Genomic DNA, 14330 nt, shown 5'->3' on the forward strand with positions numbered 1-14330 from the left:
ACGTCTACGGCCATACCAGGTTGAAAGCACCCGATCTCGTTCGATCTCGGCAGTTAAGCAACCTCGTGGTTGGTTAGTACTTGGATGGGTGACCGCCTAGGAATACCAAGTGTTGTATTCATTTTACTATTTGCACAAAGTATGCTTTGAATTGCCCATGAATGTCGTCAAAACAGACTAAAAAACGTCTACGGCCATACCAGGTTGAAAGCATCCGATCTCGTTCGATCTCGGAAGTTAAGCAACCTCGGGCTTGGTTAGTACTTGGATGGGTGACCGCCTAGGAATACCAAGTGTTGTATTCATTTTACTATTTGCACAAAGTATGCTTTGAATTGCCTATAAATGTCGTCAAAACAGACTAACAAACGTCTACGGCCATACCAGGTTGAAAGCACCCGATCTCGTTCGATCTCGGCAGTTAAGCAACCTCGGGCTTGGATAGTACTTGGATGGGTGACCGCCTAGGAATACCAAGTGTTGTAGTCATTTTTCTGTTTACCCAAAGTATGCTTTGAATTGCCCATAAATGTCGTCAAAACAGTCTAACAAACGTCTACGGCCATACCAGGTTGAAAGCACCCGATCTCGTTCGATCTCGGCAGTTAAGCAACCTCGGGCTTGGTTAGTACTTGGATGGGTGACCGCCTAGGAATACCAAGTGTTGTAGTCATTTTTCTGTTTACCCAAAGTATGCTTTGAATTGCCCATAAATGTCGTCAAAACAGTCTAACAAACGTCTACGGCCATACCAGGTTGAAAGCACCCGATCTCGTTCGATCTCGGCAGTTAAGCAACCTCGGGCTTGGTTAGTACTTGGATGGGTGACCGCCAAGGCATACCAAGTGTTGTAGTCATTTTTCTGTTTACCCAAAGTATGCTTTGAATTGCGCATAAAGATCGTCATAACAGACTAACAAACGTCTACGGCCATACCAGGTTGAAAGCACCCGATCTCGTTCGATCTCGGCAGTTAAGCAACCTCGTGGTTGGTTAGTACTTGGATGGGTGACCGCCTAGGAATACCAAGTGTTGTATTCATTTTACTATTTGCACAAAGTATGCTTTGAATTGCCCATGAATGTCGTCAAAACAGACTAACAAACGTCTACGGCCATACCAGGTTGAAAGCATCCGATCTCGTTCGATCTCGGCAGTTAAGCAACCTCGGGCTTGGTTAGTACTTGGATGGGTGACCGCCTAGGAATACCAAGTGTTGTATTCATTTTACTATTTGCACAAAGTATGCTTTGAATTGCCTATAAATGTCGTCAAAACAGACTAACAAACGTCTACGGCCATACCAGGTTGAAAGCACCCGATCTCGTTCGATCTCGGCAGTTAAGCAACCTCGGGCTTGGATAGTACTTGGATGGGTGACCGCCTAGGAATACCAAGCGTTGTAGTCATTTTTCTGTTTACCCAAAGTATGCTTTGAATTGCCCATAAATGTCGTCAAAACAGTCTAACAAACGTCTACGGCCATACCAGGTTGAAAGCACCCGATCTCGTTCGATCTCGTCAGTTAAGCAACCTCGGGCTTGGTTAGTACTTGGATGGGTGACCGCCTAGGAATACCAAGTGTTGTAGTCATTTTTCTGTTTACCCAAAGTTATGCTTTGAATTGCGCATAAATGTCGTCAAAACAGTCTAACAAACGTCTACGGCCATACCAGGTTGAAAGCACCCGATCTCGTTCGATCTCGGCAGTTAAGCAATCTCGGGCTTGGTTAGTACTTGGATGGGTGACCGCCTAGGCATACCAAGTGTTGTAGTCATTTTTCTGTTTACCCAAAGTATGCTTTGAATTGCGCATAAATGTCGTCAAAACAGACTAACAAACGTCTACGCCCATACCAGGTTGAAAGCACCCGATCTCGTTCGATCTCGGCAGTTAAGCAACCTCGGGCTTGGTTAGTACTTGGATGGGTGACCGCCTAGGAATACCAAGTGTTGTAGTCATTTTTCTGTTTATACAAAGTATGCTTTGAATTGCGCATAAAGATCGTCATAACAGACTAACAAACGTCTACGGCCATACCAGGTTGAAAGCACCCGATCTCGTTCGATCTCGGCAGTTAAGCAACCTAGGGCTTGGTTATTACTTGGATGGGTGACCGCCTAGGAATACCAAGTGTTGTGGTCATTTTGCTATTTGCACAAAGTATGCTTTGAATTGCTCATAAATTTCGTCAAAACACACTAACAAACGTCTACGGCCATACCAGGTTGAAAGCACCCGATCTCGTTCGATCTCGGCAGTTAAGCAACCTCGGGCTTGGTTAGTACTTGGATGGGTGACCGCCTAGGAATACCAAGTGTTGTAGTCATTTTTCTGTTTATACAAAGTATGCTTTGAATTGCGCATAAAGATCGTCATAACAGACTAACAAACGTCTACGGCCATACCAGGTTGAAAGCACCCGATCTCGTTCGATCTCGGCAGTTAAGCAACCTAGGGCTTGGTTAATACTTGGATGGGTGACCGCCTAGGAATACCAAGTGTTGTAGTCATTGTGCTATTTGCACAAAGTATGCTTTGAATTGCTCATAAATGTCGTCAAAACACACTAACAATCGTCTACGGCCATACCAGGTTGAAAGCACCCGATCTCGTTCGATCTCGGCAGTTAAGCAACCTCGGGCTTGGTTAGTACTTGGATGGGTGACCGCCTAGGAATACCAAGTGTTGTAGTCATTTTTCTGTTTATACAAAGTATGCTTTGAATTGCGCATAAAGATCATCATAACAGACTAACAAACGTCTACGGCAATACCAGGTTGAAAGCACCCGATCTCGTTCGATCTCGGCAGTTAAGCAACCTCGGGCTTGGTTAGTACTTGGATGGGTGACCGCCTAGGAATACCAAGTGTTGTAGTCATTTTTCTGTTTACCCAAAGTATGCTTTGAATTGAGCATAAATGTCGTCAAAACAGTCTAACAAACGTCTACGGCCATACCAGGTTGAAAGCACCCGATCTCGTTCGATCTCGGCAGTTAAGCAACCTCGGGCTTGGTTAGTACTTGGATGGGTGACCGCCTAGGAATACCAAGTGTTGTACTCATTTTTCTGTTTACCCAAAGTATGCTTTGTATTGCCCATAAATGTCGTCAAAACAGTCTAACAAACGTCTACGGCCATACCAGGTTGAAAGCACCCGATCTCGTTCGATCTCGGCAGTTAAGCAACCTCGGGCTTGGTTAGTACTTGGATGGGTGACCGCCTAGGAATACCAAGTGTTGTAGTCATTTTTCTGTTTACCCAAAGTTATGCTTTGAATTGCGCATAAATGTCGTCAAAACAGTCTAACAAACGTCTACGGCCATACCAGGTTGAAAGCACCCGATCTCGTTCGATCTCGGCAGTTAAGCAACCTCGGGCTTGGTTAGTACTTGGATGGGTGACCGCCTAGGCATAACAAGTGTTGTAGTCATTTTTCTGTTTACCCAAAGTATGCTTTGAATTGCGCATAAATGTCGTCAAAACAGACTAACAAACGTCTACGGCCATACCAGGTTGAAAGCACCCGATCTCGTTCGATCTCGGCAGTTAAGCAACCTCGGGCTTGGTTAGTACTTGGATGGGTGACCGCCTAGGAATACCAAGTGTTGTAGTCATTTTTCTGTTTACCCAAAGTATGCTTTGAATTGAGCATAAATGTCGTCAAAACAGTCTAACAAACGTCTACGGCCATACCAGGTTGAAAGCACCCGATCTCGTTCGATCTCGGCAGTTAAGCAACCTCGGGCTTGGTTAGTACTTGGATGGGTGACCGCCTAGGAATACCAAGTGTTGTAGTCATTTTTCTGTTTATACAAAGTATGCTTTGAATTGCGCATAAAGATCGTCATAACAGACTAACAAACGTCTACGGCCATACCAGGTTGAAAGCACCCGATCTCGTTCGATCTCGGCAGTTAAGCAACCTAGGGCTTGGTTAGTACTTGGATGGGTGACCGCCTAGGAATACCAAGTGTTGTAGTCATTTTGCTATTTGCACAAAGTATGCTTTGAATTGCTCATAAATGTCGTCAAAACACACTAACAAACGTCTACGGCCATACCAGGTTGAAAGCACCCGATCTCGTTCGATCTCGGCAGTTAAGCAACCTCGGGCTTGGTTAGTACTTGGATGGGTGACCGCCTAGGAATACCAAGTGTTGTAGTCATTTTTCTGTTTAAACAAAGTATGCTTTGAATTGCGCATAAAGATCGTCATAACAGACTAACAAACGTCTACGGCCATACCAGGTTGAAAGCACCCGATCTCGTTCGATCTCGGCAGTTAAGCAACCTCGGGCTTGGTTAGTACTTGGATGGGTGACCGCCTAGGAATACCAAGTGTTGTAGTCATTTTTCTGTTTAAACAAAGTATGCTTTGAATTGCGCATAAAGATCGTCATAACAGACTAACAAACGTCTACGGCCATACCAGGTTGAAAGCACCCGATCTCGTTCGATCTCGGCAGTTAAGCAACCTCGGGCTTGGTTAGTACTTGGATGGGTGACCGCCTAGGAATACCAAGTGTTGTAGTCATTTTTCTGTTTATACAAAGTATGCTTTGAATTGCGCATAAAGATCGTCATAACAGACTAACAAACGTCTACGGCCATACCAGGTTGAAAGCACCCGATCTCGTTCGATCTCGGCAGTTAAGCAACCTCGGGCTTGGTTAGTACTTGGATGGGTGACCGCCTAGAAATACCAAGTGTTGTAGTCATTTTTCTGTTTAAACAAAGTATGCTTTGAATTGCGCATAAAGATCGTCATAACAGACTAACAAACGTCTACGGCCATACCAGGTTGAAAGCACCCGATCTCGTTCGATCTCGGCAGTTAAGCAACCTCGGGCTTGGTTAGTACTTGGATGGGTGACCGCCTAGGAATACCAAGTGTTGTAGTCATTTTTCTGTTTAAACAAAGTATGCTTTGAATTGCGCATAAAGATCGTCATAACAGACTAACAAACGTCTACGGCCATACCAGGTTGAAAGCACCCGATCTCGTTCGATCTCGGCAGTTAAGCAACCTCGGGCTTGGTTAGTACTTGGATGGGTGACCGCCTAGGAATACCAAGTGTTGTAGTCATTTTTCTGTTTCCCCAAACTATGCTTTGAATTGAGCATAAATGTCGTCAAAACAGTCTAACAAACGTCTACGGCCATACCAGGTTGAAAGCACCCGATCTCGTTCGATCTCGGCAGTTAAGCAACCTCGGGCTTGGTTAGTACTTGGGTGGGTGACCGCCTAGGAATACCAAGTGTTGTAGTCATTTTTCTGTTTATACAAAGTATGCTTTGAATTGCGCATAAAGATCGTCATAACAGACTAACAAACGTCTACGGCCATACCAGGTTGAAAGCACCCGATCTCGTTCGATCTCGGCAGTTAAGCAACCTCGGGCTTGGTTAGTACTTGGATGGGTGACCGCCTAGGAATACCAAGTGTTGTAGTCATTTTTCTGTTTACCCAAAGTATGCTTTGAATTGAGCATAAATGTCGTCAAAACAGTCTAACAAACGTCTACGGCCATACCAGGTTGAAAGCACCCGATCTCGTTCGATCTCGGCAGTTAAGCAACCTCGGGCTTGGTTAGTACTTGGATGGGTGACCGCCTAGGAATACTAAGTGTTGTAGTCATTTTTCTGTTTACCCAAAGTATGCTTTGAATTGAGCATAAATGTCGTCAAAACAGTCTAACAAACGTCTACGGCCATACCAGGTTGAAAGCACCCGATCTCGTTCGATCTCGGCAGTTAAGCAACCTCGGGCTTGGTTAGTACTTGGATGGGTGACCGCCTAGGAATACCAAGTGTTGTAGTCATTTTTCTGTTTACCCAAAGTATGCTTTGAATTGCGCATAAATGTCGTCAAAACAGACTAACAAACGTCTACGGCCATACCAGGTTGAAAGCACCCGATCTCGTTCGATCTCGGCAGTTAAGCAACCTCGGGATTGGTTAGTACTTGGATGGGTGACCGCCTAGGAATACCAAGTGTTGTAGTCATTTTTCTGTTTATACAAAGTATGCTTTGAATTGCGCATAAAGATCGTCATAACAGACTAACAAACGTCTACGGCCATACCAGGTTGAAAGCACCCGATCTCGTTCGATCTCGGCAGTTAAGCAACCTCGGGCTTGGTTAGTACTTGGATGGGTGACCGCCTAGGAATACCAAGTGTTGTAGTCATTTTTCTGTTTATACAAAGTATGCTTTGAATTGCGCATAAAGATCGTCATAACAGACTAACAAACGTCTACGGCCATACCAGGTTGAAAGCAACCGATCTCGTTCGATCTCGGCAGTTAAGCAACCTCGGGCTTGGTTAGTACTTGGATGGGTGACCGCCTAGGAATACCAAGTGCTGTAGTCATTTTTCTGTTTACCCAAAGTATGCTTTGAATTGAGCATACATGTCGTCAAAACAGTCTAACAAACGTCTACGGCCATACCAGGTTGAAAGAACCCGATCTCGTTCGATCTCGGCAGTTAAGCAACCTCGGGCTTGGTTAGTACTTGGATGGGTGACCGCCTAGGAATACCAAGTGTTGTAGTCATTTTTCTGTTTACCCAAAGTATGCTTTGAATTGCGCATAAATGTCGTCAAAACAGACTAACAAACGTCTACGGCCATACCAGGTTGAAAGCACCCGATCTCGTTCGATCTCGGCAGTTAAGCAACCTCGGGCTTGGTTAGTACTTGGATGGGTGACCGCCTAGGAATACCAAGTGTTGTAGTCATTTTTCTGTTTATACAAAGTATGCTTTGAATTGCGCATAAAGATCGTCATAACAGACTAACAAACGTCTACGGCCATACCAGGTTGAAAGCACCCGATCTCGTTCGATCTCGGCAGTTAAGCAACCTCGGGCTTGGTTAGTACTTGGATGGGTGACCGCCTAGGAATACCAAGTGTTGTAGTCATTTTTCTGTTTATACAAAGTATGCTTTGAATTGCGCATAAAGATCGTCATAACAGACTAACAAACGTCTACGGCCATACCAGGTTGAAAGCACCCGATCTCGTTCGATCTCGGCAGTTAAGCAACCTCGGGCTTGGTTAGCACTTGGATGGGTGACCGCCTAGGAATACCAAGTGTTGTAGTCATTTTTCTGTTTACCCAAAGTTATGCTTTGAATTGCCCATGATTGTCGTCAAAACAGACTAACAAACGTCTACGGCCATACCAGGTTGAAAGCACCCGATCTCGTTCGATCTCGGCAGTTAAGCAACCTCGGGCTTGGTTAGTACTTGGATGGGTGACCGCCTAGGAATACCAAGTGTTGTAGTCATTTTTCTGTTTACCCAAAGTTATGCTTTGAATTGCGCATAAATGTCGTCAAAACAGTCTAACAAACGTCTACGGCCATACCAGGTTGAAAGCATCCGATCTCGTTCGATCTCGGCAGTTAAGCAACCTCGGGCTTGGTTAGTACTTGGATGGGTGACCGCCTAGGAATACCAAGTGCTGTAGTCATTTTTCTGTTTACCCAAAGTATGCTTTGAATTGCGCATAAATGTCGTCAAAACAGACTAACAAACGTCTACGGCCATACCAGGTTGAAAGCACCCGATCTCGTTCGATCTCGGCAGTTAAGCAACCTCGGGCTTGGTTAGTTCTTGGATGGGTGACCGCCTAGGAATACCAAGTGTTGTAGTCATTTTTCTGTTTATACAAAGTATGCTTTGAATTGCTCATAAAGATCGTCATAACAGACTAACAAACGTCTACGGCCATACCAGGTTGAAAGCACCCGATCTCGTTCGATCTCGGCAGTTAAGCAACCTCGTGGTTGGTTAGTACTTGGATGGGTGACCGCCTAGGAATACCAAGTGTTGTATTCATTTTACTATTTGCACAAAGTATGCTTTGAATTGCCCATGAATGTCGTCAAAACAGACTAACAAACGTCTACGGCCATACCAGGTTGAAAGCATCCGATCTCGTTCGATCTCGGCAGTTAAGCAACCTCGGGCTTGGTTAGTACTTGGATGGGTGACCGCCTAGGAATACCAAGTGTTGTATTCATTTTACTATTTGCACAAAGTATGCTTTGAATTGCCTATAAATGTCGTCAAAACAGACTAACAAACGTCTACGGCCATACCTGGTTGAAAGCACCCGATCTCGTTCGATCTCGGCAGTTAAGCAACCTCGGGCTTGGTTAGTACTTGGATGGGTGACCGCCTAGGAATACCAAGTGTTGTAGTCATTTTTCTGTTTACCCAAAGTATGCTTTGAATTGAGCATAAATGTCGTCAAAACAGTCTAACAAACGTCTACGGCCATACCAGGTTGAAAGCACCCGATCTCGTTCGATCTCGGCAGTTAAGCAACCTCGGGCTTGGTTAGTACTTGGATGGGTGACCGCCTAGGAATACCAAGTGTTGTAGTCATTTTTCTGTTTACCCAAAGTATGCTTTGAATTGAGCATAAATGTCGTCAAAACAGTCTAACAAACGTCTACGGCCATACCAGGTTGAAAGCACCCGATCTCGTTCGATCTCGGCAGTTAAGCAACCTCGGGCTTGGTTAGTACTTGGATGGGTGACCGCCTAGGAATACCAAGTGTTGTAGTCATTTTTCTGTTTACCCAAAGTATGCTTTGAATTGAGCATAAATGTCGTCAAAACAGTCTAACAAACGTCTACGGCCATACCAGGTTGAAAGCACCCGATCTCGTTCGATCTCGGCAGTTAAGCAACCTCGGGCTTGGTTAGAACTTGGATGGGTGACCGCCTAGGAATACCAAGTGTTGTAGTCATTTTTCTGTTTACCCAAAGTATGCTTTGAATTGAGCATAAATGTCGTCAAAACAGTCTAACAAACGTCTACGGCCATACCAGGTTGAAAGCACCCGATCTCGTTCGATCTCGGCAGTTAAGCAACCTCGGGCTTGGTTAGTACTTGGATGGGTGACCGCCTAGGCATACCAAGTGTTGTAGTCATTTTTCTGTTTACCCAAAGTATGCTTTGAATTGCGCATAAATGTCGTCAAAACAGACTAACAAACGTCTACGGCCATACCAGGTTGAAAGCACCCGATCTCGTTCGATCTCGGCAGTTAAGCAACCTCGGGCTTGGTTAGTACTTGGATGGGTGACCGCCTAGGAATACCAAGTGTTGTAGTCATTTTTCTGTTTATACAAAGTATGCTTTGAATTGCGCATAAAGATCGTCATAACAGACTAACAAACGTCTACGGCCATACCAGGTTGAAAGCACCTGATCTCGTTCGATCTCGGCAGTTAAGCAACCTCGGGCTTGGTTAGTACTTGGATGGGTGACCGCCTAGGAATACCAAGTGTTGTAGTCATTTTTCTGTTTATACAAAGTATGCTTTGAATTGCGCATAAAGATCGTCATAACAGACTAACAAACGTCTACGGCCATACCAGGTTGAAAGCAACCGATCTCGTTCGATCTCGGCAGTTAAGCAACCTCGGGCTTGGTTAGTACTTGGATGGGTGACCGCCTAGGAATACCAAGTGCTGTAGTCATTTTTCTGTTTACCCAAAGTATGCTTTGAATTGAGCATAAATGTCGTCAAAACAGTCTAACAAACGTCTACGGCCATACCAGGTTGAAAGCACCCGATCTCGTTCGATCTCGGCAGTTAAGCAACCTCGGGCTTGGTTAGAACTTGGATGGGTGACCGCCTAGGAATACCAAGTGTTGTAGTCATTTTTCTGTTTACCCAAAGTATGCTTTGAATTGAGCATAAATGTCGTCAAAACAGTCTAACAAACGTCTACGGCCATACCAGGTTGAAAGCACCCGATCTCGTTCGATCTCGGCAGTTAAGCAACCTCGGGCTTGGTTAGTACTTGGATGGGTGACCGCCTAGGCATACCAAGTGTTGTAGTCATTTTTCTGTTTACCCAAAGTATGCTTTGAATTGCGCATAAATGTCGTCAAAACAGACTAACAAACGTCTACGGCCATACCAGGTTGAAAGCACCCGATCTCGTTCGATCTCGGCAGTTAAGCAACCTCGGGCTTGGTTAGTACTTGGATGGGTGACCGCCTAGGAATACCAAGTGTTGTAGTCATTTTTCTGTTGATACAAAGTATGCTTTGAATTGCGCATAAAGATCGTCATAACAGACTAACAAACGTCTACGGCCATACCAGGTTGAAAGCACCCGATCTCGTTCGATCTCGGCAGTTAAGCAACCTCGGGCTTGGTTAGTACTTGGATGGGTGACCGCCTAGGAATACCAAGTGTTGTAGTCATTTTTCTGTTTATACAAAGTATGCTTTGAATTGCGCATAAAGATCGTCATAACAGACTAACAAACGTCTACGGCCATACCAGGTTGAAAGCAACCGATCTCGTTCGATCTCGGCAGTTAAGCAACCTCGGGCTTGGTTAGTACTTGGATGGGTGACCGCCTAGGAATACCAAGTGCTGTAGTCATTTTTCTGTTTACCCAAAGTATGCTTTGAATTGAGCATACATGTCGTCAAAACAGTCTAACAAACGTCTACGGCCATACCAGGTTGAAAGAACCCGATCTCGTTCGATCTCGGCAGTTAAGCAACCTCGGGCTTGGTTAGTACTTGGATGGGTGACCGCCTAGGAATACCAAGTGTTGTAGTCATTTTTCTGTTTACCCAAAGTATGCTTTGAATTGCGCATAAATGTCGTCAAAACAGACTAACAAACGTCTACGGCCATACCAGGTTGAAAGCACCCGATCTCGTTCGATCTCGGCAGTTAAGCAACCTCGGGCTTGGTTAGTACTTGGATGGGTGACCGCCTAGGAATACCAAGTGTTGTAGTCATTTTTCTGTTTATACAAAGTATGCTTTGAATTGCGCATAAAGATCGTCATAACAGACTAACAAACGTCTACGGCCATACCAGGTTGAAAGCACCCGATCTCGTTCGATCTCGGCAGTTAAGCAACCTCGGGCTTGGTTAGTACTTGGATGGGTGACCGCCTAGGAATACCAAGTGTTGTAGTCATTTTTCTGTTTATACAAAGTATGCTTTGAATTGCGCATAAAGATCGTCATAACAGACTAACAAACGTCTACGGCCATACCAGGTTGAAAGCACCCGATCTCGTTCGATCTCGGCAGTTAAGCAACCTCGGGCTTGGTTAGTACTTGGATGGGTGACCGCCTAGGAATACCAAGTGCTGTATTCATTTTTCTGTTTACCCAAAGTATGCTTTGAATTGAGCATAAATGTTGTCAAAACAGTCTAACAAACGTCTACGGCCAAACCAGGTTGAAAGCACCCGATCTCGTTCGATCTCGGCAGTTAAGCAACCTCGGGCTTGGTTAGTACTTGGATGGGTGACCGCCTAGGAATACCAAGTGCTGTATTCATTTTTCTGTTTACCCAAAGTATGCTTTGAATTGAGCATAAATGTTGTCAAAACAGTCTAACAAACGTCTACGGCCAAACCAGGTTGAAAGCACCCGATCTCGTTCGATCTCGGCAGTTAAGCAACCTCGGGCTTGGTTAGCACTTGGATGGGTGACCGCCTAGGAATACCAAGTGTTGTAGTCATTTTTCTGTTTACCCAAAGTTATGCTTTGAATTGCCCATGATTGTCGTCAAAACAGACTAACAAACGTCTACGGCCATACCAGGTTGAAAGCACCCGATCTCGTTCGATCTCGGCAGTTAAGCAACCTCGGGCTTGGTTAGTACTTGGATGGGTGACCGCCTAGGAATACCAAGTGTTGTAGTCATTTTTCTGTTTACCCAAAGTTATGCTTTGAATTGCGCATAAATGTCGTCAAAACAGTCTAACAAACGTCTACGGCCATACCAGGTTGAAAGCATCCGATCTCGTTCGATCTCGGCAGTTAAGCAACCTCGGGCTTGGTTAGTACTTGGATGGGTGACCGCCTAGGAATACCAAGTGCTGTAGTCATTTTTCTGTTTACCCAAAGTATGCTTTGAATTGCGCATAAATGTCGTCAAAACAGACTAACAAACGTCTACGGCCATACCAGGTTGAAAGCACCCGATCTCGTTCGATCTCGGCAGTTAAGCAACCTCGGGCTTGGTTAGTACTTGGATGGGTGACCGCCTAGGAATACCAAGTGTTGTAGTCATTTTTCTGTTTATACAAAGTATGCTTTGAATTGCTCATAAAGATCGTCATAACAGACTAACAAACGTCTACGGCCATACCAGGTTGAAAGCACCCGATCTCGTTCGATCTCGGCAGTTAAGCAACCTCGTGGTTGGTTAGTACTTGGATGGGTGACCGCCTAGGAATACCAAGTGTTGTATTCATTTTACTATTTGCACAAAGTATGCTTTGAATTGCCCATGAATGTCGTCAAAACAGACTAACAAACGTCTACGGCCATACCAGGTTGAAAGCATCCGATCTCGTTCGATCTCGGCAGTTAAGCAACCTCGGGCTTGGTTAGTACTTGGATGGGTGACCGCCTAGGAATACCAAGTGTTGTATTCATTTTACTATTTGCACAAAGTATGCTTTGAATTGCCTATAAATGTCGTCAAAACAGACTAACAAACGTCTACGGCCATACCAGGTTGAAAGCACCCGATCTCGTTCGATCTCGGCAGTTAAGCAACCTCGGGCTTGGTTAGTACTTGGATGGGTGACCGCCTAGGAATACCAAGTGTTGTAGTCATTTTTCTGTTTACCCAAAGTATGCTTTGAATTGAGCATAAATGTCGTCAAAACAGTCTAACAAACGTCTACGGCCATACCAGGTTGAAAGCACCCGATCTCGTTCGATCTCGGCAGTTAAGCAACCTCGGGCTTGGTTAGTACTTGGATGGGTGACCGCCTAGGAATACCAAGTGTTGTAGTCATTTTTCTGTTTATACAAAATATGCTTTGAATTGCGCATAAAGATCGTCATAACAGACTAACAAACGTCTACGGCCATACCAGGTTGAAAGCACCCGATCTCGTTCGATCTCGGCAGTTAAGCAACCTCGGGCTTGGTTAGTACTTGGATGGGTGACCGCCTAGGAATACCAAGTGTTGTAGTCATTTTTCTGTTTACCCAAAGTATGCTTTGAATTGAGCATAAATGTCGTCAAAACAGTCTAACAAACGTCTACGGCCATACCAGGTTGAAAGCACCCGATCTCGTTCGATCTCGGCAGTTAAGCAACCTCGGGCTTGGTTAGTACTTGGATGGGTGACCGCCTAGGAATACCAAGTGTTGTAGTCATTTTTCTGTTTACCCAAAGTATGCTTTGAATTGAGCATAAATGTCGTCAAAACAGTCTAACAAACGTCTACGGCCATACCAGGTTGAAAGCACCCGATCTCGTTCGATCTCGGCAGTTAAGCAACCTCGGGCTTGGTTAGAACTTGGATGGGTGACCGCCTAGGAATACCAAGTGTTGTAGTCATTTTTCTGTTTACCCAAAGTATGCTTTGAATTGAGCATAAATGTCGTCAAAACAGTCTAACAAACGTCTACGGCCATACCAGGTTGAAAGCACCCGATCTCGTTCGATCTCGGCAGTTAAGCAACCTCGGGCTTGGTTAGTACTTGGATGGGTGACCGCCTAGGCATACCAAGTGTTGTAGTCATTTTTCTGTTTACCCAAAGTATGCTTTGAATTGCGCATAAATGTCGTCAAAACAGACTAACAAACGTCTACGGCCATACCAGGTTGAAAGCACCCGATCTCGTTCGATCTCGGCAGTTAAGCAACCTCGGGCTTGGTTAGTACTTGGATGGGTGACCGCCTAGGAATACCAAGTGTTGTAGTCATTTTTCTGTTTATACAAAGTATGCTTTGAATTGCGCATAAAGATCGTCATAACAGACTAACAAACGTCTACGGCCATACCAGGTTGAAAGCACCGATCTCGTTCGATCTCGGCAGTTAAGCAACCTCGTGGTTGGTTAGTACTTGGATGGGTGACCGCCTAGGAATACCAAGTGTTGTAGTCATTTTTCTGTTTATACAAAATATGCTTTGAATTGCGCATAAAGATCGTCATAACAGACTAACAAACGTCTACGGCCATACCAGGTTGAAAGCACCCGATCTCGTTCGATCTCGGCAGTTAAGCAACCTCGGGCTTGGTTAGTACTTGGATGGGTGACCGCCTAGGAATACCAAGTGTTGTAGTCATTTTTCTGTTTACCCAAAGTATGCTTTGAATTGAGCATAAATGTCGTCAAAACAGTCTAACAAACGTCTACGGCCATACCAGGTTGAAAGCACCCGATCTCGTTCGATCTCGGCAGTTAAGCAACCTCGGGCTTGGTTAGTACTTGGATGGGTGACCGCCTAGGAATACCAAGTGTTGTAGTCATTTTTCTGTTTACCCAAAGTATGCTTTGAATTGAGC

At 44.9% G+C, this 14330-nt stretch overlaps 73 non-coding genes and 5 pseudogenes across 73 annotated transcripts; all 78 read left to right on the forward strand.

Moving 5' to 3' along the window:
* The first annotated feature begins 2 nt into the window (after positions 1 to 2).
* Positions 3 to 121, forward strand: LOC145892415 (5S ribosomal RNA; annotated as a pseudogene).
* Positions 122 to 186: 65 nt separating this feature from the next.
* On the forward strand, positions 187 to 305 carry LOC145891366 (5S ribosomal RNA). The gene has a single exon (XR_014400162.1). It is a non-coding gene; the product is annotated as a 5S ribosomal RNA (ribosomal RNA).
* A 65-nt stretch (positions 306 to 370) lies between these two features.
* LOC145890816 (5S ribosomal RNA) lies at positions 371 to 489 on the forward strand. The gene has a single exon (XR_014399646.1). It is a non-coding gene; the product is annotated as a 5S ribosomal RNA (ribosomal RNA).
* A 65-nt stretch (positions 490 to 554) lies between these two features.
* On the forward strand, positions 555 to 673 carry LOC145892847 (5S ribosomal RNA). Its single transcript, XR_014401237.1, has one exon. It is a non-coding gene; the product is annotated as a 5S ribosomal RNA (ribosomal RNA).
* A 65-nt stretch (positions 674 to 738) lies between these two features.
* LOC145891631 (5S ribosomal RNA) lies at positions 739 to 857 on the forward strand. Its single transcript, XR_014400411.1, has one exon. It is a non-coding gene; the product is annotated as a 5S ribosomal RNA (ribosomal RNA).
* Positions 858 to 922: 65 nt separating this feature from the next.
* On the forward strand, positions 923 to 1041 carry LOC145892416 (5S ribosomal RNA; annotated as a pseudogene).
* Positions 1042 to 1106: 65 nt separating this feature from the next.
* Positions 1107 to 1225, forward strand: LOC145891583 (5S ribosomal RNA). Its single transcript, XR_014400367.1, has one exon. It is a non-coding gene; the product is annotated as a 5S ribosomal RNA (ribosomal RNA).
* Positions 1226 to 1290: 65 nt separating this feature from the next.
* Positions 1291 to 1409, forward strand: LOC145891023 (5S ribosomal RNA). Its single transcript, XR_014399839.1, has one exon. It is a non-coding gene; the product is annotated as a 5S ribosomal RNA (ribosomal RNA).
* A 65-nt stretch (positions 1410 to 1474) lies between these two features.
* LOC145891365 (5S ribosomal RNA) lies at positions 1475 to 1593 on the forward strand. The gene has a single exon (XR_014400161.1). It is a non-coding gene; the product is annotated as a 5S ribosomal RNA (ribosomal RNA).
* Positions 1594 to 1659: 66 nt separating this feature from the next.
* On the forward strand, positions 1660 to 1778 carry LOC145891571 (5S ribosomal RNA). Its single transcript, XR_014400355.1, has one exon. It is a non-coding gene; the product is annotated as a 5S ribosomal RNA (ribosomal RNA).
* Positions 1779 to 1843: 65 nt separating this feature from the next.
* LOC145890834 (5S ribosomal RNA) lies at positions 1844 to 1962 on the forward strand. The gene has a single exon (XR_014399663.1). It is a non-coding gene; the product is annotated as a 5S ribosomal RNA (ribosomal RNA).
* Positions 1963 to 2027: 65 nt separating this feature from the next.
* On the forward strand, positions 2028 to 2146 carry LOC145891458 (5S ribosomal RNA). Its single transcript, XR_014400247.1, has one exon. It is a non-coding gene; the product is annotated as a 5S ribosomal RNA (ribosomal RNA).
* A 65-nt stretch (positions 2147 to 2211) lies between these two features.
* LOC145892849 (5S ribosomal RNA) lies at positions 2212 to 2330 on the forward strand. The gene has a single exon (XR_014401239.1). It is a non-coding gene; the product is annotated as a 5S ribosomal RNA (ribosomal RNA).
* A 65-nt stretch (positions 2331 to 2395) lies between these two features.
* LOC145891130 (5S ribosomal RNA) lies at positions 2396 to 2514 on the forward strand. The gene has a single exon (XR_014399941.1). It is a non-coding gene; the product is annotated as a 5S ribosomal RNA (ribosomal RNA).
* A 65-nt stretch (positions 2515 to 2579) lies between these two features.
* LOC145892850 (5S ribosomal RNA) lies at positions 2580 to 2698 on the forward strand. Its single transcript, XR_014401240.1, has one exon. It is a non-coding gene; the product is annotated as a 5S ribosomal RNA (ribosomal RNA).
* A 65-nt stretch (positions 2699 to 2763) lies between these two features.
* Positions 2764 to 2882, forward strand: LOC145890996 (5S ribosomal RNA). The gene has a single exon (XR_014399814.1). It is a non-coding gene; the product is annotated as a 5S ribosomal RNA (ribosomal RNA).
* A 65-nt stretch (positions 2883 to 2947) lies between these two features.
* LOC145891315 (5S ribosomal RNA) lies at positions 2948 to 3066 on the forward strand. Its single transcript, XR_014400114.1, has one exon. It is a non-coding gene; the product is annotated as a 5S ribosomal RNA (ribosomal RNA).
* Positions 3067 to 3131: 65 nt separating this feature from the next.
* On the forward strand, positions 3132 to 3250 carry LOC145892851 (5S ribosomal RNA). Its single transcript, XR_014401241.1, has one exon. It is a non-coding gene; the product is annotated as a 5S ribosomal RNA (ribosomal RNA).
* A 66-nt stretch (positions 3251 to 3316) lies between these two features.
* LOC145891682 (5S ribosomal RNA) lies at positions 3317 to 3435 on the forward strand. The gene has a single exon (XR_014400459.1). It is a non-coding gene; the product is annotated as a 5S ribosomal RNA (ribosomal RNA).
* A 65-nt stretch (positions 3436 to 3500) lies between these two features.
* On the forward strand, positions 3501 to 3619 carry LOC145892852 (5S ribosomal RNA). The gene has a single exon (XR_014401242.1). It is a non-coding gene; the product is annotated as a 5S ribosomal RNA (ribosomal RNA).
* Positions 3620 to 3684: 65 nt separating this feature from the next.
* On the forward strand, positions 3685 to 3803 carry LOC145892853 (5S ribosomal RNA). Its single transcript, XR_014401243.1, has one exon. It is a non-coding gene; the product is annotated as a 5S ribosomal RNA (ribosomal RNA).
* Positions 3804 to 3868: 65 nt separating this feature from the next.
* LOC145891135 (5S ribosomal RNA) lies at positions 3869 to 3987 on the forward strand. The gene has a single exon (XR_014399946.1). It is a non-coding gene; the product is annotated as a 5S ribosomal RNA (ribosomal RNA).
* A 65-nt stretch (positions 3988 to 4052) lies between these two features.
* Positions 4053 to 4171, forward strand: LOC145892855 (5S ribosomal RNA). The gene has a single exon (XR_014401245.1). It is a non-coding gene; the product is annotated as a 5S ribosomal RNA (ribosomal RNA).
* Positions 4172 to 4236: 65 nt separating this feature from the next.
* Positions 4237 to 4355, forward strand: LOC145892856 (5S ribosomal RNA). The gene has a single exon (XR_014401246.1). It is a non-coding gene; the product is annotated as a 5S ribosomal RNA (ribosomal RNA).
* Positions 4356 to 4420: 65 nt separating this feature from the next.
* LOC145892857 (5S ribosomal RNA) lies at positions 4421 to 4539 on the forward strand. Its single transcript, XR_014401247.1, has one exon. It is a non-coding gene; the product is annotated as a 5S ribosomal RNA (ribosomal RNA).
* A 65-nt stretch (positions 4540 to 4604) lies between these two features.
* LOC145891232 (5S ribosomal RNA) lies at positions 4605 to 4723 on the forward strand. The gene has a single exon (XR_014400037.1). It is a non-coding gene; the product is annotated as a 5S ribosomal RNA (ribosomal RNA).
* A 65-nt stretch (positions 4724 to 4788) lies between these two features.
* Positions 4789 to 4907, forward strand: LOC145892858 (5S ribosomal RNA). The gene has a single exon (XR_014401248.1). It is a non-coding gene; the product is annotated as a 5S ribosomal RNA (ribosomal RNA).
* A 65-nt stretch (positions 4908 to 4972) lies between these two features.
* LOC145892860 (5S ribosomal RNA) lies at positions 4973 to 5091 on the forward strand. Its single transcript, XR_014401249.1, has one exon. It is a non-coding gene; the product is annotated as a 5S ribosomal RNA (ribosomal RNA).
* Positions 5092 to 5156: 65 nt separating this feature from the next.
* On the forward strand, positions 5157 to 5275 carry LOC145890821 (5S ribosomal RNA). The gene has a single exon (XR_014399651.1). It is a non-coding gene; the product is annotated as a 5S ribosomal RNA (ribosomal RNA).
* A 65-nt stretch (positions 5276 to 5340) lies between these two features.
* On the forward strand, positions 5341 to 5459 carry LOC145892861 (5S ribosomal RNA). The gene has a single exon (XR_014401250.1). It is a non-coding gene; the product is annotated as a 5S ribosomal RNA (ribosomal RNA).
* Positions 5460 to 5524: 65 nt separating this feature from the next.
* On the forward strand, positions 5525 to 5643 carry LOC145891061 (5S ribosomal RNA). Its single transcript, XR_014399876.1, has one exon. It is a non-coding gene; the product is annotated as a 5S ribosomal RNA (ribosomal RNA).
* A 65-nt stretch (positions 5644 to 5708) lies between these two features.
* Positions 5709 to 5827, forward strand: LOC145892862 (5S ribosomal RNA). Its single transcript, XR_014401251.1, has one exon. It is a non-coding gene; the product is annotated as a 5S ribosomal RNA (ribosomal RNA).
* Positions 5828 to 5892: 65 nt separating this feature from the next.
* Positions 5893 to 6011, forward strand: LOC145891519 (5S ribosomal RNA). The gene has a single exon (XR_014400306.1). It is a non-coding gene; the product is annotated as a 5S ribosomal RNA (ribosomal RNA).
* Positions 6012 to 6076: 65 nt separating this feature from the next.
* On the forward strand, positions 6077 to 6195 carry LOC145892863 (5S ribosomal RNA). The gene has a single exon (XR_014401252.1). It is a non-coding gene; the product is annotated as a 5S ribosomal RNA (ribosomal RNA).
* Positions 6196 to 6260: 65 nt separating this feature from the next.
* Positions 6261 to 6379, forward strand: LOC145890953 (5S ribosomal RNA). Its single transcript, XR_014399775.1, has one exon. It is a non-coding gene; the product is annotated as a 5S ribosomal RNA (ribosomal RNA).
* Positions 6380 to 6444: 65 nt separating this feature from the next.
* LOC145891269 (5S ribosomal RNA) lies at positions 6445 to 6563 on the forward strand. The gene has a single exon (XR_014400072.1). It is a non-coding gene; the product is annotated as a 5S ribosomal RNA (ribosomal RNA).
* A 65-nt stretch (positions 6564 to 6628) lies between these two features.
* Positions 6629 to 6747, forward strand: LOC145892864 (5S ribosomal RNA). Its single transcript, XR_014401253.1, has one exon. It is a non-coding gene; the product is annotated as a 5S ribosomal RNA (ribosomal RNA).
* A 65-nt stretch (positions 6748 to 6812) lies between these two features.
* Positions 6813 to 6931, forward strand: LOC145892865 (5S ribosomal RNA). The gene has a single exon (XR_014401254.1). It is a non-coding gene; the product is annotated as a 5S ribosomal RNA (ribosomal RNA).
* Positions 6932 to 6996: 65 nt separating this feature from the next.
* On the forward strand, positions 6997 to 7115 carry LOC145891513 (5S ribosomal RNA). Its single transcript, XR_014400300.1, has one exon. It is a non-coding gene; the product is annotated as a 5S ribosomal RNA (ribosomal RNA).
* Positions 7116 to 7181: 66 nt separating this feature from the next.
* Positions 7182 to 7300, forward strand: LOC145892867 (5S ribosomal RNA). The gene has a single exon (XR_014401256.1). It is a non-coding gene; the product is annotated as a 5S ribosomal RNA (ribosomal RNA).
* Positions 7301 to 7366: 66 nt separating this feature from the next.
* LOC145890883 (5S ribosomal RNA) lies at positions 7367 to 7485 on the forward strand. Its single transcript, XR_014399709.1, has one exon. It is a non-coding gene; the product is annotated as a 5S ribosomal RNA (ribosomal RNA).
* Positions 7486 to 7550: 65 nt separating this feature from the next.
* LOC145891323 (5S ribosomal RNA) lies at positions 7551 to 7669 on the forward strand. Its single transcript, XR_014400122.1, has one exon. It is a non-coding gene; the product is annotated as a 5S ribosomal RNA (ribosomal RNA).
* A 65-nt stretch (positions 7670 to 7734) lies between these two features.
* On the forward strand, positions 7735 to 7853 carry LOC145892417 (5S ribosomal RNA; annotated as a pseudogene).
* Positions 7854 to 7918: 65 nt separating this feature from the next.
* Positions 7919 to 8037, forward strand: LOC145891585 (5S ribosomal RNA). Its single transcript, XR_014400369.1, has one exon. It is a non-coding gene; the product is annotated as a 5S ribosomal RNA (ribosomal RNA).
* Positions 8038 to 8102: 65 nt separating this feature from the next.
* On the forward strand, positions 8103 to 8221 carry LOC145890841 (5S ribosomal RNA). The gene has a single exon (XR_014399670.1). It is a non-coding gene; the product is annotated as a 5S ribosomal RNA (ribosomal RNA).
* A 65-nt stretch (positions 8222 to 8286) lies between these two features.
* Positions 8287 to 8405, forward strand: LOC145892868 (5S ribosomal RNA). The gene has a single exon (XR_014401257.1). It is a non-coding gene; the product is annotated as a 5S ribosomal RNA (ribosomal RNA).
* A 65-nt stretch (positions 8406 to 8470) lies between these two features.
* LOC145892869 (5S ribosomal RNA) lies at positions 8471 to 8589 on the forward strand. The gene has a single exon (XR_014401258.1). It is a non-coding gene; the product is annotated as a 5S ribosomal RNA (ribosomal RNA).
* Positions 8590 to 8654: 65 nt separating this feature from the next.
* Positions 8655 to 8773, forward strand: LOC145891653 (5S ribosomal RNA). The gene has a single exon (XR_014400431.1). It is a non-coding gene; the product is annotated as a 5S ribosomal RNA (ribosomal RNA).
* Positions 8774 to 8838: 65 nt separating this feature from the next.
* On the forward strand, positions 8839 to 8957 carry LOC145891327 (5S ribosomal RNA). Its single transcript, XR_014400126.1, has one exon. It is a non-coding gene; the product is annotated as a 5S ribosomal RNA (ribosomal RNA).
* Positions 8958 to 9022: 65 nt separating this feature from the next.
* On the forward strand, positions 9023 to 9141 carry LOC145892871 (5S ribosomal RNA). Its single transcript, XR_014401259.1, has one exon. It is a non-coding gene; the product is annotated as a 5S ribosomal RNA (ribosomal RNA).
* Positions 9142 to 9206: 65 nt separating this feature from the next.
* LOC145891013 (5S ribosomal RNA) lies at positions 9207 to 9325 on the forward strand. The gene has a single exon (XR_014399830.1). It is a non-coding gene; the product is annotated as a 5S ribosomal RNA (ribosomal RNA).
* A 65-nt stretch (positions 9326 to 9390) lies between these two features.
* On the forward strand, positions 9391 to 9509 carry LOC145890954 (5S ribosomal RNA). Its single transcript, XR_014399776.1, has one exon. It is a non-coding gene; the product is annotated as a 5S ribosomal RNA (ribosomal RNA).
* Positions 9510 to 9574: 65 nt separating this feature from the next.
* LOC145891654 (5S ribosomal RNA) lies at positions 9575 to 9693 on the forward strand. Its single transcript, XR_014400432.1, has one exon. It is a non-coding gene; the product is annotated as a 5S ribosomal RNA (ribosomal RNA).
* A 65-nt stretch (positions 9694 to 9758) lies between these two features.
* LOC145891329 (5S ribosomal RNA) lies at positions 9759 to 9877 on the forward strand. The gene has a single exon (XR_014400127.1). It is a non-coding gene; the product is annotated as a 5S ribosomal RNA (ribosomal RNA).
* A 65-nt stretch (positions 9878 to 9942) lies between these two features.
* LOC145892872 (5S ribosomal RNA) lies at positions 9943 to 10061 on the forward strand. The gene has a single exon (XR_014401260.1). It is a non-coding gene; the product is annotated as a 5S ribosomal RNA (ribosomal RNA).
* A 65-nt stretch (positions 10062 to 10126) lies between these two features.
* On the forward strand, positions 10127 to 10245 carry LOC145892873 (5S ribosomal RNA). Its single transcript, XR_014401261.1, has one exon. It is a non-coding gene; the product is annotated as a 5S ribosomal RNA (ribosomal RNA).
* Positions 10246 to 10310: 65 nt separating this feature from the next.
* LOC145890957 (5S ribosomal RNA) lies at positions 10311 to 10429 on the forward strand. Its single transcript, XR_014399777.1, has one exon. It is a non-coding gene; the product is annotated as a 5S ribosomal RNA (ribosomal RNA).
* A 65-nt stretch (positions 10430 to 10494) lies between these two features.
* Positions 10495 to 10613, forward strand: LOC145891270 (5S ribosomal RNA). Its single transcript, XR_014400073.1, has one exon. It is a non-coding gene; the product is annotated as a 5S ribosomal RNA (ribosomal RNA).
* A 65-nt stretch (positions 10614 to 10678) lies between these two features.
* LOC145892874 (5S ribosomal RNA) lies at positions 10679 to 10797 on the forward strand. The gene has a single exon (XR_014401262.1). It is a non-coding gene; the product is annotated as a 5S ribosomal RNA (ribosomal RNA).
* Positions 10798 to 10862: 65 nt separating this feature from the next.
* Positions 10863 to 10981, forward strand: LOC145892875 (5S ribosomal RNA). The gene has a single exon (XR_014401263.1). It is a non-coding gene; the product is annotated as a 5S ribosomal RNA (ribosomal RNA).
* A 65-nt stretch (positions 10982 to 11046) lies between these two features.
* Positions 11047 to 11165, forward strand: LOC145890845 (5S ribosomal RNA). Its single transcript, XR_014399673.1, has one exon. It is a non-coding gene; the product is annotated as a 5S ribosomal RNA (ribosomal RNA).
* Positions 11166 to 11230: 65 nt separating this feature from the next.
* Positions 11231 to 11349, forward strand: LOC145891197 (5S ribosomal RNA). Its single transcript, XR_014400005.1, has one exon. It is a non-coding gene; the product is annotated as a 5S ribosomal RNA (ribosomal RNA).
* A 65-nt stretch (positions 11350 to 11414) lies between these two features.
* On the forward strand, positions 11415 to 11533 carry LOC145891859 (5S ribosomal RNA). The gene has a single exon (XR_014400630.1). It is a non-coding gene; the product is annotated as a 5S ribosomal RNA (ribosomal RNA).
* Positions 11534 to 11599: 66 nt separating this feature from the next.
* On the forward strand, positions 11600 to 11718 carry LOC145892876 (5S ribosomal RNA). The gene has a single exon (XR_014401264.1). It is a non-coding gene; the product is annotated as a 5S ribosomal RNA (ribosomal RNA).
* A 66-nt stretch (positions 11719 to 11784) lies between these two features.
* LOC145890884 (5S ribosomal RNA) lies at positions 11785 to 11903 on the forward strand. Its single transcript, XR_014399710.1, has one exon. It is a non-coding gene; the product is annotated as a 5S ribosomal RNA (ribosomal RNA).
* Positions 11904 to 11968: 65 nt separating this feature from the next.
* On the forward strand, positions 11969 to 12087 carry LOC145892877 (5S ribosomal RNA). The gene has a single exon (XR_014401265.1). It is a non-coding gene; the product is annotated as a 5S ribosomal RNA (ribosomal RNA).
* A 65-nt stretch (positions 12088 to 12152) lies between these two features.
* On the forward strand, positions 12153 to 12271 carry LOC145892418 (5S ribosomal RNA; annotated as a pseudogene).
* Positions 12272 to 12336: 65 nt separating this feature from the next.
* On the forward strand, positions 12337 to 12455 carry LOC145891586 (5S ribosomal RNA). Its single transcript, XR_014400370.1, has one exon. It is a non-coding gene; the product is annotated as a 5S ribosomal RNA (ribosomal RNA).
* Positions 12456 to 12520: 65 nt separating this feature from the next.
* Positions 12521 to 12639, forward strand: LOC145892879 (5S ribosomal RNA). The gene has a single exon (XR_014401267.1). It is a non-coding gene; the product is annotated as a 5S ribosomal RNA (ribosomal RNA).
* Positions 12640 to 12704: 65 nt separating this feature from the next.
* On the forward strand, positions 12705 to 12823 carry LOC145892880 (5S ribosomal RNA). The gene has a single exon (XR_014401268.1). It is a non-coding gene; the product is annotated as a 5S ribosomal RNA (ribosomal RNA).
* A 65-nt stretch (positions 12824 to 12888) lies between these two features.
* Positions 12889 to 13007, forward strand: LOC145892881 (5S ribosomal RNA). The gene has a single exon (XR_014401269.1). It is a non-coding gene; the product is annotated as a 5S ribosomal RNA (ribosomal RNA).
* Positions 13008 to 13072: 65 nt separating this feature from the next.
* On the forward strand, positions 13073 to 13191 carry LOC145892882 (5S ribosomal RNA). Its single transcript, XR_014401270.1, has one exon. It is a non-coding gene; the product is annotated as a 5S ribosomal RNA (ribosomal RNA).
* A 65-nt stretch (positions 13192 to 13256) lies between these two features.
* LOC145891655 (5S ribosomal RNA) lies at positions 13257 to 13375 on the forward strand. Its single transcript, XR_014400433.1, has one exon. It is a non-coding gene; the product is annotated as a 5S ribosomal RNA (ribosomal RNA).
* Positions 13376 to 13440: 65 nt separating this feature from the next.
* LOC145891330 (5S ribosomal RNA) lies at positions 13441 to 13559 on the forward strand. The gene has a single exon (XR_014400128.1). It is a non-coding gene; the product is annotated as a 5S ribosomal RNA (ribosomal RNA).
* A 65-nt stretch (positions 13560 to 13624) lies between these two features.
* LOC145892883 (5S ribosomal RNA) lies at positions 13625 to 13743 on the forward strand. Its single transcript, XR_014401271.1, has one exon. It is a non-coding gene; the product is annotated as a 5S ribosomal RNA (ribosomal RNA).
* A 65-nt stretch (positions 13744 to 13808) lies between these two features.
* LOC145892611 (5S ribosomal RNA) lies at positions 13809 to 13926 on the forward strand (annotated as a pseudogene).
* A 65-nt stretch (positions 13927 to 13991) lies between these two features.
* On the forward strand, positions 13992 to 14110 carry LOC145892884 (5S ribosomal RNA). Its single transcript, XR_014401272.1, has one exon. It is a non-coding gene; the product is annotated as a 5S ribosomal RNA (ribosomal RNA).
* A 65-nt stretch (positions 14111 to 14175) lies between these two features.
* On the forward strand, positions 14176 to 14294 carry LOC145892885 (5S ribosomal RNA). Its single transcript, XR_014401273.1, has one exon. It is a non-coding gene; the product is annotated as a 5S ribosomal RNA (ribosomal RNA).
* Positions 14295 to 14330: the final 36 nt, after the last annotated feature.

This window comes from Ascidia mentula, chromosome 2, assembly GCF_947561715.1.
Source record: "Ascidia mentula chromosome 2, kaAscMent1.1, whole genome shotgun sequence".
In the NCBI taxonomy this organism is placed as follows: domain Eukaryota; kingdom Metazoa; phylum Chordata; class Ascidiacea; order Phlebobranchia; family Ascidiidae; genus Ascidia; species Ascidia mentula.